Source organism: Hevea brasiliensis, chromosome 11, assembly GCF_030052815.1.
Source record: "Hevea brasiliensis isolate MT/VB/25A 57/8 chromosome 11, ASM3005281v1, whole genome shotgun sequence".
Lineage (NCBI taxonomy): Eukaryota > Viridiplantae > Streptophyta > Magnoliopsida > Malpighiales > Euphorbiaceae > Hevea > Hevea brasiliensis.
Window position 1 is genome coordinate 72507143 of NC_079503.1, and position 20000 is coordinate 72527142.

Here is a 20000-nt window from a genome sequence, read left to right on the forward strand (position 1 = left end):
TCATCTAAAAAGGTTCTATCTACAGACATCTAGATGGATAAGTTAAGTATATATCATGATCTATACTATTAATGAATAGACATGTCGATCTATATCAGATCTATATCAATTAATTTAATTAAGTTGTAGAATAGATACTCATACACAATGCCAGGAACTAGATTTGAACTGGTGACACGAGGATTTTCAGTCCTCTGCTCTACCAGCTGAGCTATCCCGACCATTTTCGACTCATCATCTTCCTCATTTTACTAAACGACTTGGGTCTATGTCAATTAAAAAAAAGTAAAAAAAAAAAGAAGAAAAAGTATTCTAAAAGCCTTATCCAGACCTGGAATGTTTTGTATCTTTTTTTAAAATAAAAAGAAAAAAAAAGACGACTTCGTAAATTTCAGTTCGAATAATGATTTTGATTATTAATCATTCCAATTCCCAATGTGGATTCTTGTTTTGCTCAAAGATGTTCGTTTGTATGTGTATCATATCTATTACAAGACTTGTGAAAATAAATCCAGCCTGGATATGTTTGTGAAAGAATCGAATGAATGAGAAAGATAATGAGATTTGAACCGTTAACGAAAAGAGAGAATAGGATAAAAATAATTAGGGAGTCGAGCGGGCCTTTTTTGGGGATAGAGGGACTTGAACCCTCACGATTTCTAAAGTCGACGGATTTTCCTCTTACTATAAATTTCCTTGTTGTCGATATTGACATGTAGAATGGGACTCTATCTTTATTCTCGTCCGATTAATCAGTTATCTATCCGACTTTGGAATGAATGATTTGATCAATTAATATTCAACCCTTTCTTCAACTTGGAATCAATTCAAAACAATTTTGTTTTTATTTCATTTTTCATATAAAGATAAAAAAAATACGGATTTGGGCTCCTATTAATCTTAATTAATCTTAATCATTTGAGATAGTATTTCAGTACGTATACGTATGTATATACGGTTATCCTTTCTGAAGTTTTGACGGAAGGATTTCTTTACTTTACTAATGCAACGCAGTCAACTCCATTTATTAGAACAGCTTCCATTGAGTCTCTGCACCTATCCCGACCTTTTTTTTTTTTGTGTCATTACTTTGTTTGTTTTCTAAAACAGATTTGGCTCAGATTGCCCGCTTTTAATGCAGGGTTTCTCTTAATTTGAAAGTTATCACTTAGTAAGTTTCCATACCAAGGCTCAATCCAATTAAGTCCGTAGCGTCTACCAATTTCGCCATATCCCCTCTTTTTTTGTTTTGAAATTAAGATCTTATTATTATCCCCCTTTTTTCATTTCTATTCTACTGGAACTGTTGAAGTCATTAGATACCGATTCCTATAAAAAGTCTTTCCTCTTATTTTTTTATTTCTTGTCTATCTTCTTTTATCTCTATCAGAGACCCTTATTTAGTCTAATCAGAAATGATTCTATCATTTCTCTATCCGCAATTCAATATAGATGTATATATACCACATTCATTACATATACTTTTCTTGCTCTCATTTTTTTTTTCTCGTGCAATTTTGAATACTCGAACGATCAATTCTTTTTCTTTTTTTTTTTTCTATATTCATAATAATTAATTATTAATAACTAAGAATGAAAAGAATACAAAATTAATAGCCAAGATTCCACTAGTTTACTAAATTCCTATACATGTACAATTTCTGTTATGTAAGCCCGCTTAGCTCAGAGGTTAGAGCATCGCATTTGTAATGCGATGGTCATCGGTTCGACTCCGATAGCTGGCTTTTCTCTATTTGCTTAATTTTTACATAATTGATAATGTTTTTTTAAATCAAAGAATATTGAAAAGGCCCCTTTCCCTTTTTTCCGAGGGTGACCGATTATTATGTGGTAGGAACTTCCAATTAGGAATAATATGAATAAAGGTTAGAGTAGTTAAATCTCTGCAGAACAAATTAAGAACAAGAAAAGAACCTTTTTTTTTTCTATATACATTATTGGTATATATACAATAAGGAATAAGGTCCGGATATTGATACAATCCACTCATTATTATTTGTAATATACTAATTTAGTAGATAGTAGATTTTGCTTCATTTATCATATTTATCCTTTAGTTCAGTTTTAATTTAGTTCAGTTTTAATTTATGTTTTTGAAAATTCAATAACAATAAAAAGAAAATAAGGAGTTTTTATGTCACGTTACCGAGGGCCTCGTTTAAAAAAAATACGTCGTCTGGGGGCTTTGCCGGGACTAACTAGTAAAAGGCCTAAAGTCGGGAGCGATCTTAGAAATCAATCACGCTCCGGTAAAAAATCTCAATATCGTATTCGTTTAGAAGATATTCAAAAATTGCGTTTTCATTATGGTCTTATAGAACGATAATTACTTAAATATGTTCGTATCGCCGCAAAAGCCAAAGGGTCAACAGGTCAGGTTTTACTACAATTACTTGAAATGCGTTTGGATAACATCCTTTTTCGATTGGGTATGGCGTCAACTATCCTCGAGCCCACCAATTAGTTAATCATAGACATATTTTAGTTAATGGTCGTATAGTAGATATACCAAGTTATCACTGCAAACCCTGAGATATTATTACAGCGAAGGCTGAACAAAAATCTAGAGCTATGATTAAAAATTATCTTGATTCATCCCCCCAGGAGGAATTGCCAAAACATTTGACTCTTCACCCATTCCAATATAAAGGATTGGTCAATCAAATAATAGATAGTAAATGGGTTGGCTTGAAAATAAATGAATTACTAGTGGTAGAATATTATTCTCGTCAGACTTAAACCTAACTAAAATAACAAGGGTTTGGATAATTTTGCCCCCTTGTCGCCTAAGTAAAGAAATCAAAAGTAAGGGCTTGATCGAGAGATTTTTCTCCCATTCATATATCATAGAACGATAGGGATATTTTCATTCCTTTCCATTTTTTCCAGTATTTTCTGTACCGCAGAAATTAGGAATAGAGAATCTATATAAAGGAAAGGTCTAACTGTTGGAATAAAGGTATCCATTGTTATGTGATTTGATACATTGTGATTCATAACATTGATAAATTAGGTGAAGGTACGAAAAGAGAGGGATTCGAACCCTCGGTAAACAAAAGCCTACATAGCAATTCCAATGCTACGCCTTGAACCACTCGGCCATCTCTCCTACATAATGATTATGGCCCAGAACCCGAGTGAATCGCGAGTCATTTATATTAGATTGTTGGATAGGTAAAGATAATTTTGTTTTTGTGAAAAACTCTTTGTTAAAAACAATAAAGATATATATATTTATTCGTGTTTGTGAAGACAGCCCTTCCGTCTTTTTTTGATATCTATACCGGCTTAAATCATTAGATTGGAACGACTCGAATGATTGGTCTATCTTTTTTTTTTTTTTATGAATTGAGTCTGTTTTTTATGTTATTTTGTACTGTACAACTACTTTTTGTGGGATCGTTTTCTCATGAGAGGTAATTAAAAGAAATTATAAAATGGATTGCTACCTATGCCTAGATCTCGGATAACTGGAAATTTTATTGATAAGACTTTTTCAGTTGTAGCCAATATCTTATTACGAATAATTCCGACAACTTTGGGAGAAAAAGAGGCATTTACTTATTACAGAGATGGTGTGATTTGATTTTTTTTATTTACCACTGTCAAGTCTTAGGAGAGAGACAAATTAGTCGGGATAGAAAGATTTGAAATAACTCTACGCTTGTTGAAGGTGAAGTTTATAAATAAAACAATTCCTTCTGTCGGGTATCCCCGATTAATGCAGCCTCAAATGCTTCAATTGTCAATTCTAGCATTGAACGAAAGGTTACACCTATGCCTATGGCTATGGGTTCTGTATTGCAAGTTAACCCTACCCCACTAGTACCAATAGGCGGCATAGAGGAAGAAGCACTACGCCTAGGAATCAACAACGCAAAAACTTTGTTAGAAATTATCCATTTCTTTATTGGGATCGGGACTAAGAGGAATGGTTGGGACAACAAACATCCATCTCGTTCGTACTTTGGATACCCGTATAACCATCGAAGACTGTTGAAGTGACTAGTTCCTAGAAATTAAGGAAGATTGAGGACAAAGAAATTGTTGGAGTTAACTTAATATTTTTATCTAGTATCAACATGCTTGATGTTAAGAAAAGATCTTTTGCAGGAAGGTTGGCTAGAGATTTCTTGTAAAAACACTAGACCCGCTCAGTTCATAATGAGAATATTTCACTCCCCTTTTTATTCTATGTTATGTATTATTCTCATTATGAACATAAGGGAGGAGCCGTATGAGATGAAAATCTCACGTACGGTTCTGGAACGGAGATTCTTTGAATCAAATGACGACCGTAACGAATGTCTGCTCAATCCGAAGGAAATTATGCAGAAGCTTTACAAAATTATTATGAAGCTATGCAGCTAGAAATTGATCCCTATGATCGAAGTTATATACTCTATAATATAGGCCTTATTCACACAAGTAATGGAGAACACACAAAAGCTTTGGAATATTATTTTCGGGCACTAGAACGAAACCCCTTCTTACCACAAGCTTTAAATAATATGGCCGTGATCTGTCATTACGTGCGACTATCTCCACTATAGAAAGAAAAAAGAAAAAAAAAAGAACAAAATTTACTAGAAATAGGATTTCTACATATGCATCGTCCAAAACAACGATTTTTATCAGCTGTAGCAAAAAAAGCAACTTCGTAGAAGTCAAAATGTGAAGAAAAAAATATGCCTAGATACTTTTTTCTATGGATAAAGGATCTAATTGATAGAGGAAGCATCGTAAAGATCAATTAGCGAGATTTTTGGCCGATACAATAAGAACTGCTTACTTGTGACCACCCTTACCCATGTACAGTATATCCGAGTAAGCAATGTCACATGGTGTACCGGCACACTCTATTTTACCTTAATTAATTTTTATCATGGTTTTGAATATAACTTGTGAAATATTATTTATTTAAGTCATTTATTGAAATTATAATTTATTTGGGGTTCCGAAAATTTTATAGAAAATCCGGCAGAGTACCGGCTAAAAATGGAGAAAACAGTTCTTCGGAACCTGTGAAAAACACTTCCAAAATCATTTCCAAACAATCCCAACTCCATTTTATCAACAAAGTCTCAACATGATTTTCAACAACCTTTCCATTACTCAAACATTCATTTCTCATGATATTCATATACAAGCAATAAATAAATACTCAAATTTTACATTCATAACCAAAATTTTCATTATTTACATGAACATCAAAATACATTACATAAGTTCAATTACATATATGAAAAAAAAAGTTAGTTACAAAATACCAAAATGAAACCTAGTGTTCTACCAATGCACTGTAGAAGGTGAGGTGACACGGACACTATGCAGAGCTGTAGGAGGTCTCACCCAGTCTGTGGTCTACTGGGCTCTAGGTCAGTATCTCCAGAACCTACGCGTGGCAAAAGCAACGCGCTAAGTAATAATGCTTAGTGGTGCAAATAATAAAATAGAAAGAAATAACCGAAATAAATATGCATTGAATGTATATGTCTTATTTGTTTTGTATTTGTATATCCATTTATTTCGTTAACTTTGTCCACTTTCATTCATTTGGTTGCCCAAGTAACCTATCTTTGACGCATCGGATGGATAAACGGGTAACCGCACCGGGTATCTAGTACCTCGCCGTCACACCATCGGTCACATGTGCATCTCTCGTGTGCAAATGAGCAGCTAATAAGTCAGAATGACAATAGGCACAAGGCCAAATATCAACACAAGGTCAGAATGGCTAAAAGCCATGAAATCACAGAATGGCATAATGACATGTGCAGTATTGCTAACTGAACCCTATTGGCATGCCAAACTATCCAAACCAATCTTGTTAGGTATACTAGGGCATTTGATACTTTTGAATTCTTCAATTTTTGAATTTCAAGTTTTGGTGTCACTATTCACTTCATTAGTCAACAAAAATGTTGACTTTTGGATAGAAAATAGGTGCATTGGTTTTAACACTCCCAATGTACCACATTTTGCATTTAAAACTTATTGGAATTAATCACCAATACCATTTCTAAGCTTAGCACTAAGGGAGAAGAATTTTCAGTTTTTGCACCCCAACTTTAGTGTTGCATTAGTGATTGTTACAGTGGAAATTTGAGGAAATGGTAAACATGAAAGTTGTTCCTTATTTTGTCTAGTTGAATTTATTTTTTTGAATCACTCCATTTGGAGTTTTGTAGCTCCAGATATGGTCCAAAAATCACAACTGGCCGGATTGCAAAACTGCAGAATTGACCATATCTACAGTGCAGTGAACAGTGACTGCCACTGCCTTGTTGGATAGGTTCTGGTCATAATATGGGATAGTTTTCTTCATGAAAGTTGTTTGTCTATATCTTATCTTGTTTCTGTAAAAATTTCAGGTCAATTGGGCCATTCTACAGTGAGTTATGGCCAAATGAACAGTTACTGTTCATTTGGTCATTCTGCAGAATCTGATTTCAGGGTATCCGGATTAGGGCTAATTTTTGGTCCACTTGCTTTGGTCTTTTGGGCATAGTTTCTTCAGCAAAATTGTGCCATTATATGTCTAGTTTCATGTACAATTGGCCAAACACCAATTGAACCTTCACAGCCAAAGTTATGGCTTTCCAAGTGGGCTGGAATCACAGCCTCACCTGCTGCCCTCACTAGGCAGCATACCATTTCAGTTTGTAACACTCTAGTTCACTTCAAATTATGGTCAACTTACCTCAAATGGTCACTAATTGACCATTAGAATGTTCACTCATCATTTCATAAGCCAAGTCCAAATTTCACTCCCAAACCCTAGCTCAAATTCAAGGTTCACACAAGTTACCTTAGTTAACTAACTAATTCATTATCCTTATATTTATATACTTTAAACATGATCTCTAGTTCACTTCAAGTCCATCAAAAACACTCAATCTTATTCCTTCCTTAGGGCTGCCGAATTCTAGGATATACATACACATAGATTTTATCCACTTAATTTACAAATTCTTACTTATTGTAGGTCTCTAACATGGAAAGAGAAAGATGTATGCATAATAGGCACTAACCTCTTGTAGGGCAGAATTTTCCCAAGCTTGACTTCACTTTCTTTCCTTTTCTAGGCTGCCTAGAGCTTCCTTAGAGTGTGTGGATAAGTTTTAGTGAAGGTGACTTAGGGTTTTGGGGTGAGGTTTGAGAGATTTTCAAGCTTGAATGAAGAAGAAAAATGGAGGATTTCCTTGGCTATGGTGCGGCTGGAATTTGGAGAAGAAGATGGCTGTTTGCTTTTTTAATTTCTTTGGTCTTTTTTTGTCTCTTTTATTAGTTAATTAAATGGTTGTTTAATTGTGATTGGTGGGAACCTTTAAATGACATCATAATGATGTCATAATTTGCATTATATTGATTTTTCTTTTCTTTTCTTTTCTACTAACTTTAAATTAGTTTTTCATCAACATTAATTCATATTTTATGTCATAATAATTATTTACTCAACTGGACAAGTCGGCCAAAAATCACCTCTGAAGGCAAAATGACCAAAATGCCCTCCGTTTGGCTTAACGGGTCAAAATTGTCTGTACCAATTGAAAAATTTTTCTAAATATTTTCTTAGCATTCTAATGCCATAGGAACCTCAATGACCCTTCTCTGGAGTCCCAAAAATTATTTTATGAATTTTTCCCCGGGTCTAGGGCTCCTAGGTGCGAGAACCGCAACTTCCCTCTGGGTTACCCATCGCTTGGGCACCGGCTCATTTGACTTGGTTGTATTTTATTTCTAAAATTTTTACTAAATTTTTCTTATTAATATTTTAGTTAATCATGGTTCCTGACTTTAGTTTAAATATTTTTTCGGACGTTCTAGCTGTCCGGACCGACACCGGTCACCGGAACAGTAGAATGTACGGAGTTGCTTCCGGGAGGGTGTTACAACTCTTCCCCTCTAATTTAAATTTCGTCCTCGAAATTTACCTGATGCAAACAGTTGAGGGAACTGTTGCCTCATCATTTCTTCACTTTCCCAAGTTGCCTCCTCGGTGTTGTGGTGCCTCCAAAGCACTTTCACCAGTGGAATCTGCTTGTTCCTCAACTCTTTTACTTCCCGAGCCAGAATCTGTAGAGGTTCTTCTTCATATGTCAAATCCGGTTGTATTTCAATTTCTTCCCTGGAGATGACATGTGAAGGATCTGAGCGGTATCTTCTTAGCATAGACACGTGGAACACATTGTGGATCTTGTCCAGCTCTGGTGGTAAAGCTAGCCTATAGGCCACTGGACCCACACGTTCAATGACTTCATATGGGCCAATGAACCTAGGGCTCAACTTACCTTTTCTTCCAAACCTCAGTACTTTCTTCCATGGTGACACCTTGAGGAACACTTTATCGCCAACCGCATATTCTATTTCTTTTCTCTTCAGGTCGGCATAAGATTTCTGTCTATCTGAGGCAACCTTTAGATTAGCTTTGATTAGTTTCACTTTCTCTTCAGTCTGTTTCACCAAGTCTGGGCCTACCAGTTTGTCTTCACCCAATTCAGTCCAGCACACTGGAGTTCTACATTTTCTCCCATACAATGCTTCATATGGGGCCATTTGGATGCTAGCTTGGTAGTTATTGTTGTATGCAAATTCTGCCAGTGGGAGGTATCTATCCCAACTTCCCTCAAACTCAATGACACAACTCCTCAGCATATCCTCAAGGACCTGACATATATTTCATGTTATTTTTATCATTTCAATTCAATATGTGTATTTGTTTAATTGGTTTCAATTGTTTACCTGTATTACTCTTTCTGATTGCCCATCCGTCTGAGGATGGAAAGCTGTGCTGAAGTGGAGTTGTGTACCCAAGGACTCATGCAAATTCTTCCAAAATCTCGATGTAAACCTTGGGTCTCGATCAGATATGATGGAAAGTGGGATTCCATGCAGTCTAACTATCTCACTAATATACAATTCTGCTAACTTCTCCAGTGAGTAGTCAGTCCTAACTGGTAGAAAGTGTGCTGACTTCGTCAATCTATCCACTATCACCCATACTGCATCATGTTTCTTCTGGGTGAGAGGTAGACCACTTACAAAATCCATGGTGACACGATCCCATTTCCATTCAGGTATGCGTATAGGCTGTAGCAATCCTGATGGAACTTGATGTTTTGCCTTGACTTGCTGACATGTTAAGCATTTAGTCACATAGTCAGCTATGTCCTTCTTCATACCAGGCCACCAATACTGAAGTTTCAGATCATGATACATCTTTGTACTTCCTGTGTGCATAGCATATACACTGGTGTGTGCTTCTTTTAGAATACTGGCCTTCAATTCCCCATCATCTGGTACACACAATCTTCCTTTGTAATACAGACACCCATCTGCTTTCACCTCATAGTCAGTTGCTTTTCCCTCTGAGATTTTGCTCATAATAGCCATTAGCTTCTCATCTACCTTCTGCCCATCTAAAATCTGCTGTAACAGGTTTGCCCTCACTTGCAACTCAGCCAAAATAGCTCCATCTCGAACCAAAGATAGACGGGCATTCAATGATCTCAAAGCTGTCATGGATTTTCTGCTCAAAGCATCAGCAACTACATTTGCCTTCCTAGGATGGTAGTCAATTACACAATCATAGTCCTTCAGGAACTCAATCCATCGTCTCTGTCTAAGGTTGAGCTCCTTCTGAGTTGGCAAATATTTTAGACTTTTGTGGTCTGTGTAAATGTAGCACTTTTCACCATACAAGTAATGCCTCCATATCTTCAGTGTGAAGATAATTGCTGCAAGCTCTAGATCATGGGTAGGGTAGTTCTGTTCATGTGGCCTTAACTGCCTGGAAGCATAGGTGATCACTTTTCCCTCTTGCATCAATACACACCCTAGCCCATTATGTGAGGCATCACTGTAGACCACAAAGTCCTTTCCTGACACTGGCTGTGTTAACACTGGTGCCTCTGTCAACATAGCCTTCAACTTCTTAAAACTGGTCTGACACTTGTCATTCCAATCAAATATGACATTCTTGTGTAACAACTTGGTCATTGGAGCAGCTATTAAGGAAAATCCCTTCACAAATCTCCTGTAATACCTAGCTAGCCCCAAGAAACTTCTGACCTTAGTTGTATTCCTGGGAGGCTCCCATTCCATCACTGTTTCTATTTTCTTGGGATCCACCCTAATCCCATCAGCTGACACTATGTGTCCAAGGAATGCAATCTCATTCAACCAAAAGTCACACTTGGACAACTTAGCATACAGCTTCTTTTCTCTCAGGGTTTGCAGAATAATCCTCAAATACTCATCATGTTCTTCTCTGGTCTTGGAATACACCAAAATATCGTCAATAAAGACCATTACGAACCGATCTAAGTGTGGATGGAAGATACGGTTCATAAGGTCCATGAATGCAGCTGGTGCATTTGTTAGGCCAAAGGGCATCACTAGAAACTCATAATGCCCATATCGGGTCCTGAATGCAGTCTTTGGCACATCTGCATCCTTCACCCTCAACTGATGATACCCTGATTTGAGATCAATCTTAGAAAATACTCCTGCTCCCTTCAACTGATCAAACAGATCATCAATTCTAGGCAACGGATATTTGTTCTTCACAGTCACTTTATTCAACTGCCAGTAATCAATGCAAAGCCTCAAAGTCCCATCCTTCTTTTTCACAAACAGCACTGGAGCTCCCCATGGTGACACATTGGGGCGTATGAACCCCTTATCAAGCAACTCTTGCAACTGAGTTTTTAACTCCCTCAATTCAGTGGGTGCCATCCTATAAGGAGCAATGGAAATGGGTGCTGTACCCAGCAGTGTCTCTATAGCAAATTCGACTTCCCTTTCTGGTGGAAAACTAGGCAATTCTTCAGGAAATACCTCTAGGAAGTCTCTTACTGTGGGTATATCACTCAAGTTTGGCTTAGCCTGCCTAGTATCCACCACATGTGCTAGGTAGGCTTCACAGCCTTTTCTCATCATTCTTCTTGCAACTGTGGCTGAGATAACATTGGACAGGAAATCTGTCCTTTCACCCACAACCGTGATCTCATTACCCTCAAAAGTTTTCAGAGAAATTCTCTTCAATTTGCAATCAACTATTGCCTGATGACATGACAACCAGTCCATTCCCAAAATCACGTCAAACTCGTGGAAGGGCAACTCAATCAGGTCTGCCAAGAATTCACACCCCTGAATCTTTAACGGGCAACCCTTGTACACTTTGTTCACCACTACACTGTGGCCCAATGGATTAGTGACCAGAATGTCTTGGTCACTCTCCCCTACTAGTATCCCCCTTTCTACGGGTAGGTTGATGCAGATGTATGAATGACTGGATCCTGGATCCACCAATGCATGCACAGGTGTATTGTAGAGGGAGAACGTACCCCTGATGACGTCCGAGGCATCTTGCTCTTCCTGAGCTCTCATGGCGTAAGCTCTGGCAGGTGGTCTGTTATCAGGCCTCTCTGCTGGCTCAGATGCAGGCCTCTGAGATGGTCCCACTGCCTCAGATTTGCCAGATTTCCTACCCCTTTGTGATGCAGGAATAGGTCTGTCTGCTTGTGTTGGAGCAGCTGTAGTAGTTCTGCGTGGACAGTTCTTCAACTGATGCTCTGTTGACCCACATCTTAAGCAGGCACCAGTCACTCTCCAACACTCCCCCTTATGCCATTTCAAATAGTGTGGACATGCAGAAGATGCTGGGGCTGGTCCCCTGAACCCCATCCCTGGAGAGCTGCCCACTGATGGTGTGGACTGACCTCTCCTAGGGCTAAACTGTGGCCTGGGCCCCTGAGACTGACCCTAACCTTGTGGCTGACCTGAACTCTGTGCAGGTGGACCCTTGAACTTCTTCCCGAATGCAGGAGATGAACTAGACTGACCTGGGCCCCTCTTCTGCTGTCTCTCTCTTCTGGTTTGCTCACTTATTCTTACCTTTTCAACCTTTATTGCAGCTTCCACTAACTTGGTGAAATCAGTGATTCCCAAGGCAGTGATCATGATCTTTATATTATCATTTAATCCTTCTTCAAATCTCTTACACCTTTCAGCTTCATTAGGGACTATCTCCCTTCCGTAGTGGCTCAATCTGACGAATTCCTTCTCATACTCGGCCACTGACATCTGTCTCTGCCTCAAATTAATGAACTCTCTTCTTCTCTCTTCCAGGTATACACTACCCACATATTTCTTCTTAAATTCAGAGAGGAAGAAGTCCCAAGTTACTATTTCTGGCTGTACTTCACTGGACACAGTATCCCACCATTCATATGCATCGTCTTGCAGCAGAGATACAGTAGATTCCAAGTTTTGCTCTGGAGTGCAGTGGAGTTGTTTTAAAACTCTGCCTGTTCTGTTCAACCAATTTTTAGCTGCAACAGAATCATCTTCTCTCTTGCCAAAGAAGTCCACTGCTCCAAACTTTCTCAATTTTTCCAGGTGTGATTTTGGTTGTGGAGGTGGTGGTGGTGGTGACATTACCCCAGCCATTTGTTTGAAGAATTCGACCATTTGTTGGAACACGGCCTGTGGGGGTTGAGCAGGCTCTGCTTGAGCTGGTGGAGCAGGTTATCCCATACCCCCAGTCTCAGCTGCTGCAGGTGGAGCATGACTCTCCACTTCCTCCTCAACTGCCCTCTGAGATGTAGGGTCCATATCCTATTCAAAATAACAAAGACAAACAAATCTGCATTAGTGTCACCTCGACTCTTACAAATGCAATGCATGGTATGGACTCAATCTAGGCCCAGAAACGCCTAAACCGTGCTCTGATACCACTAAATGTGACACCCCTTACCCGTGTACAGTATATCCGAGTAAGCAATGTCACACGGTGTACCGGCACACTCTATTTTACCTTAATTAATTTTTATCATGGTTTTGAATATAACTTGTGAAATATTATTTATTTAAGTCATTTATTGAAATTATAATTTATTTGGGGTTCCGAAAATTTTATAGAAAATCCGGCAGAGTACCGGCTAAAAATGGAGAAAATAGTTCTTCGGAACCTGTGAAAAACACTTACAAAATCATTTCCAAACAATCCCAACTCCATTTTATCAACAAAGTCTCAACATGATTTTCAACAACCTTTCCATTACTCAAACATTCATTTCTCATGATATTCATATACAAGCAATAAATAAATACTCAAATTTTACATTCATAACCAAAATTTTCATTATTTACATGAACATCAAAATACATTACATAAGTTCAATTACATATATGAAAATAAAAGTTAGTTACAAAATACCAAAATGAAACCTATTGTCCTACCAATGCACTGTAGAAGGTGAGGTGACACGAACACTATGCAGAGCTGCAGGAGGTCTCACCCAGTCTGTGGTCTACTGGGCTCTAGGTCAGTATCTCCAGAACCTACGCGTGGTAAAAGCAACGCGCTAAGCAATAATGCTTAGTGGTGCAAATAATAAAATAGAAAGAAATAACTGAAATACATATGCATTGAATGTATATGTCTTATTTGTTTTGTATTTGTATATCCATTTATTTCGTTAACTTTGTCCACTTTCATTCATTTGGTTGCCCAAGTAACCTATACTGGACGACTGGACTGGATAAACGGGTAAACTGGCACTGGGTATCTAGTACCTCGGGCCGTCACACCATCGGTCACATGTGCATCTCCCGGTGTGCAACAGAACAGCTAATAAGCTGTAATGACAATAGGCACAAGGCCAAATATCAACACAAGGTCAGAATGGCTAAAAGCCATGAAATCACAGAATGGCATAATGCCATGTGCAGTACTGCTAACTGAACCCTATTGGCATGCCAAACTATCCAAACCAATCTTGTTAGGTATACTAGGGCATTTGATACTTTTGAATTCTTCAATTTTTGAATTTCAAGTTTTGGTGTCACTATTCACTTCATTAGTCAACAAAAATGTTGACTTTTGGATAGAAAATAGGTGCATTGGTTTTAACACTCCCAATGTACCACATTTTGCATTTAAAACTTGTTGGAATTAATCACCAATACCATTTCTAAGCTTAGCACTAAGGGAGCAGAATTTTCAGTTTTTGCACCCCAACTTTACTGTTCCATTAGTGACTGTTACAGTGGATATTTGAGGAAATGGTAAACATAAAAGTTGTTCCTTATTTTGTCTAGTTGAATTTATTTTTTTGAATCACTCCATTTGGAGTTTTTTAGCTCCAGATATGGTCCAAAAACCACAGCTGGCCGGATTGCAAAACTGCAGAATTGACCATATCTACAGTGCAGTGAACAGTGACTTCCACTGCCTTGTTGGATAGGTTCTGTCATAATTTGGGGTAGGTTTCTTAATGAAAGTTGTTTGTCTATATCTTATCTTGTTTCTGTAAAAATTTCAGGCCAATTGGGCCATTCTACAGTGAGTTATGGCCAAATGAACAGCTACTATTCATTTGGTCATTCTGCAGAATCTGATTTCAGGGTATACGGATTGGGGCCAATTTTTGGTCCACTTGCTTTGGTCTTTTGGGCATGGTTTCTTCAGAAATATTGTGCCATTATATGTCTAGTTTCATGTCCAATTGGCCAAACACCAATTGAACCTACACAGCCAAAGTTATGGTTGTCCAAGTGGGCTGGAATCACAGCCTCACCTGCTGCCCTCACTAGGCAGCATACCATTTCAGTTTGTAACACTCTAGTTCACTTCAAATTATGGTCAACTTACCTCAAATGATCACTAATTGACCATTAGAATGTTCACTCATCATTTCATAAGCCAAGTCCAAATTTCACTCCCAAACCCTAGCTCAAATTCAAGGTTCACACAAGTTACCTTAGTTAACTAACTAATTCATTATCCTTATATTTATATACTTTAAACATGATCTCTAGTTCACTTCAAGTCCATCAAAAACACTCAATCTTGTTCCTTCCTTAGGGCTGCCAAATTCTAGGATATACATACACATAGATTTTATCCACTTAATTTACAAATTCTTACTTATTTTAGGTCTCTAACATGGAAAGAGAAAGATGTATACATAATAGGCACTAACCTCTTGTAGGGCAGAATTTTCCCAAGCTTGACTTCACTTTCTTTCCTTTTCTAGGCTGCCTAGAGCTTCCTTAGAGTGTGTGGATAAGTTTTAGTGAAGGTGACTTAGGGTTTTGGGGTGAGGTTTGAGAGATTTTCAAGCTTGAATGAAGAAGAAAAATGGAGGATTTCCTTGGCTATGGTGCGGCTGGAATTTGGGGAAGAAGATGGCTATTTTCTTTTTTAATTTCTTTGGTCTTTTTTTGTCTCTTTGATTAGTTAATTAAATGGTTGTTTAATTGTGATTGGTGGGAACCTTTAAATGACATCATAATGATGTCATAATTTGCATTATATTGATTTTTCTTTTCTTTTCTTTTCTACTAACTTTAAATTAGTTTTTTATTAACATTAATTCATATTTTATGTCATAATAATTATTTACTCAATTGGACAAGTCGGCCAAAAATCACCTCTGAAGGCGAAATGACCAAAATGCCCTCCTTTTGGCTTAACGGGTCAAAATTGTCTGTACCGATTGAAAAATTTTTCTAAATATTTTCTTGGCATTCTAATGCCATAGGAACCTCAATGACCCTTCTCTGGATTCCCAAAAATTATTTTATGAATTTTTCCCCGGGTCTAGGGCTCCTAGTTGCGAGAACCGCAACTTCCCTCTGGGTTACCCATCATCGCTTGGGCACCGGCTCATTTGACTTGATTGTATTTTATTTCTAAAATTTTTACTAAATTTTTCTTATTAATATTTTAGTTAATCATGGTTCCTGACTTTAGTTTAAATATTTTTCCGGACGTTCTAGCCGTCCGGACCGACACCGGTCACCGGAACAGTAGAATGTACGGAGTTGCTACCGGGAGGGTGTTACATTACTTATGTCATAATATGAGACAAAAGTTAAGAATCAACTTATGTAACAGAGTCGGTCCCCTAAAGTATTGAGCAGCGGTATAGCATCAGATCCCAAAGATAGTAAGTCTTTCTTATGAGGGAAGGTCTTTTTCAAAGATTCTATATATATTTATATATAAAACCGAGATAGTTACCTTTCAGAAAATTCTAACGATAGTAGAAAAGCTACGCTTTATTCTTCTGAAGGTGGGAGAAAAGATAAAACTGATTATTAATCGAAAACAAGTTTGAAACTTATGTAATTAACCCTTTTTGGTTAACTCGAGAAAAAAAAAAGTGGGACACCAAAAGAATTGACTACTGAGCCGTATGAGGTAGGAAACTCTCAAGTACGGTTCAAATGGAAGGAATTTGCTTGCCTATTCTGACCGAGGAGAACAGGCCATTCGGCAGGGAGATTCTGAAATTGCGAAGGCTTGGTTCGATCAAGCCGCGGAGTATTGGAAACAAGCTATAGCGCTTACTCCCGGAAATTATATTGAAGCGCAGAATTGGTTGAAAATCACAAGGCGTTTCGAATAAGATAAGAGCACTCTCTTTGTATTTATTATTTAGTTTTTTTTTTAGTATTTGTTACATTTTTATATTTCTTATAACAAATTTGTTATAATTAATTGTTTGTTATCCCTATCAAATAATAAAATGATTGTTTCTCCGGGAAGAACCAATCAAAGAATTTCATGAATTTCATTATACCACTTCTAAGATCATCCCCTTTGTCCGGTATTTCATAGGAATAAACGATACAATAGGAATAAATGATACATGATATAAACAAGAAAGAATGTATATTTTCTATATTTTTTCTTTTACAAGTATTAAAACAAATAAAAGAAACCTTGAAATGCCTAAAAATAGAATAGATCCCTAATGTCTCTTAGTAATGACCTCTACTTTGATTTGGAATAGAGTAATAGTAATATGTTCTATGTAAAGTAAAACATAAATAAAGTAAAGTAGTCTCCGCTTGAAACTTTTAATTAAGATAGGAATATACTAGGTTGCACAAAAAATTGTTTTTGCATTAATTCAAAGCCCAAAAGGTCCGTTGAGCGCCGTGGGTATGTCATAATAGATTCGAACACTTGCCTGGATCGACTTCCAAATCATAATTGCTCTAGTGAATAACTAAAGAAACTATATAAATGAGAGATAGAAAAGAAAGAAACTAATTCTAAGCATCTCTCATAAGTTCACTAATTACTTTTCTTGACTATTGGCGTCTCTTTATATGTGTTGTCAGGAAAGAGGAGGACTCAATGATTATTCGCTCACGGAACTGAAGTAAAAATTTTGGTAGATAGGGATCCCATCAAAACTTCTTTCGAGGAATGGGCGGACAGGTCATTTCTCAAGAACAATAGCTAAAGGACTGATACTACCACTTGGATATGGAACCTACATGTTGATGATCACGATTTCGATAGCCATACCAGTGATTTGGAGGAGATTTCTGAAAGTATTTAGTGCTCATTTCACCAACTCTCCATCATCTTTCTTTGGCCGAGTGGCATGTATTTCCACAAAGGCTCGTTTTTCCAATTATGAAGCATGGCTAAGCGATCCTACTCACATTGGACCTAGCGCCCAAGTGGTTTGGCCAATAGTGGGCCAAGAAATATTGAATGGCGATGTGGGCGGGGTTTCAGGAATACAAATAACTTCCGATTTTTTTAGATTTGGAGAGCATCCGAATAACTAGTGAATTACAATCGTATTGTACCGCAATTGGTGCATTGGTCTTTGCACCTTAATGCTTTTTGTGGTTGGTTCCATTATCACAAAGTCGCTCCAAAATTGGCTTGGTTCCAAGATGTAGAATCTATGTTGAATCACCATTTAGCGGGCTACTAGGACTTGGGTCTCTTTCTTGGGCGGGACATCAAGTACATGTATCTTTACCAATTAACCAATTTCTAAACGCTGAGTGGATCCTAAAGAAATCCCACTTCCTCATGAATTTATCTTGAATCGGATCTTTTAGCTCAACTTTATCCCGCTTTGAGGAGCAACCCCATAGTCGGACTTTCTTACTTTTCGTGGAGGATTAGATCCAGGATCGGGGGTCTACAATGACCGACATCGCACACCATCATTTAGCTATTGCAATTCTTTTCTTGATAGCGGGTCACATGTATAGGACTAATCGGGCCATTGGTCATGGTATAAAAGATATTTTAGAGGCTCATAAAGGTCCATTTACGTGTCAGGGCCATAAAGGCCTATATGAGATCCTAACAACGTCATGGCATGCTCAATTATCTCTTAACCTAGCTATGTTAGGTTCTTTAACCATTGTTGTAGCTCACCATATGTATTCCATGCCCCTTATCCATATCTAGCTATCGATTATGGTACACAACTGTCATTGTTCACACATCACATGTGGATTGTTGGATTTCTCATAGTTGGTGCTGCTGCGTATGCACCATTTTTATGGTAAGAGACTATGATCCAACTACTCGATACAACGATCTATTAGATCGTGTCCTTAGGCATCGTGATGCAATCATATCACATCTCAACTGGTATGTATATTTTTAGGCTTTCACGCTTTTGGTTTATATATTCATAATGATACCATGAACGCTTTAGGGTGCCCTCAAGATATGTTTTCAGATATTGCTATACAATTACAACTGTCTTTGCTCAATGGATACAAAACACCCATGCTTTAGCACTGGTGCAACGGCCTCCAGTGCAACAAAGAAGCACCGCTTTAACTTGGGGGTGGTGATTTAGTGGCGATTGGTGGCAAGGTTGCTTTTGTTACCGATTCCATTAGGAACCGCTGATTTTTGGTACATCACATTCATGCATTTACGATTCATGTGACGGTATTGATACTTCAAACGAGTTCTATTTGCCCGCACTCTCGCTTGATACCTGATAAAGCAAATCTTGGTTTTCGCTTTCCTTGTGACGGACTTGGAAGAGGGGAATATGTCAAGTATCCGCTTGGGATCATGTCTTCTTAGGGCTATTTTGGATGTACAATTCCATTTCGGTAGTAATATTCCATTTCGGTTGGAAAATGCAATGATGTTTGGGGTAGTATAAGTGATCAAGAGGTGGTAACTCATATCACGGGAGGAAACTTTGCACAGAGTTCCATTACTATTAATGGATGGCTCCGTGATTTCTTATGGGCACGAGCATCCTGTAATTCAGTCTTATGGTTCTTCATTATCCGCATATGGCCTTTTTTCCTAGGTGCTCATTTTGTATGGGCTTTTAGTTTAATGTTTCTATTCAATGGTCGTGGTTATTGGCAAGAACTTATTGAATTAATCGTTTGGGCTCATAATAAATTAAAAGTTGCTCCTGCTACTCACCTAGAGCCTTGAGCATTATACAAGGACGTCTTTGTAGGAGTAACCCATTACCTTCCGGGTGGAATTGCCACAACATGGGCATTCTTCTTAGCAAGAATTATTGCAGAGGATAATGGCTAGGAGGATTTGAAAGGCATTATGGCATTAAGATTTCCAAGGTTTAGCCAAGGCTTAGCTCAGACCCCACTACTCGTCAGATTTGGTTTGGTATTACCGCGCATGACTTCGAGAGTCATGATGATATTACGGAGGAACGTCTTTATCGTAATATTTTTGCTTCTCACTTGAGCAATTAGCAATAATTTTTCTCGTGGACTTTCTAAATCTCTTTCATGTAGCTTGGCAAGGAAATTTTGAAGCATGGGTACAAGACCCTTTACATGTAAGACCTATTGCTCATGCAATTTGGGATCCTCATTTTGGTCAACCGCCGTGGAAGCTTTTACTCGAGGGGGTGCTCTGCCCGATGAATATCGCTTATTCGGTGTTTATCAATGGTGGTATACAATCGGTTTACGACTAATGAAGATCTTTATATTGGAGCTCTTTTTCTATTATTTCTTTCGCCTCTAGCCTTACTAGGGGTTGGTTACACCTACAACGAAAATGGAAACCGAGCGTTTCGTGGTTCAAAATGTCGAATCTGCCTCAATCATCATTTGTCGTGACTATTCGAGTAAGCTCTTTGGCTTGGATAGGACATTTAGTCCATGTCGCTATTCCCGCCTCCCGGGGAATACGT

The 20000-nt window shown here is 37.9% G+C and overlaps 3 non-coding genes and 2 pseudogenes across 3 annotated transcripts; 3 read left to right on the forward strand and 2 right to left on the reverse strand.

Annotated features, from left to right (window-relative positions):
• Positions 1 to 148: 148 nt before the first annotated feature.
• On the reverse strand, positions 149 to 221 carry TRNAF-GAA (transfer RNA phenylalanine (anticodon GAA)). Its single transcript has one exon. It is a non-coding gene; the product is annotated as a tRNA-Phe (tRNA).
• A 1451-nt stretch (positions 222 to 1672) lies between these two features.
• Positions 1673 to 1745, forward strand: TRNAT-UGU (transfer RNA threonine (anticodon UGU)). The gene has a single exon. It is a non-coding gene; the product is annotated as a tRNA-Thr (tRNA).
• A 1298-nt stretch (positions 1746 to 3043) lies between these two features.
• TRNAS-GGA (transfer RNA serine (anticodon GGA)) lies at positions 3044 to 3130 on the reverse strand. The gene has a single exon. It is a non-coding gene; the product is annotated as a tRNA-Ser (tRNA).
• Positions 3131 to 16263: 13133 nt separating this feature from the next.
• LOC131170269 (photosystem I P700 chlorophyll a apoprotein A1-like) lies at positions 16264 to 19371 on the forward strand (annotated as a pseudogene).
• Positions 19372 to 19396: 25 nt separating this feature from the next.
• Positions 19397 to 20000, forward strand: part of LOC131170442 (photosystem I P700 chlorophyll a apoprotein A2-like) — a 2184-nt pseudogene continuing 1580 nt past the window's right edge.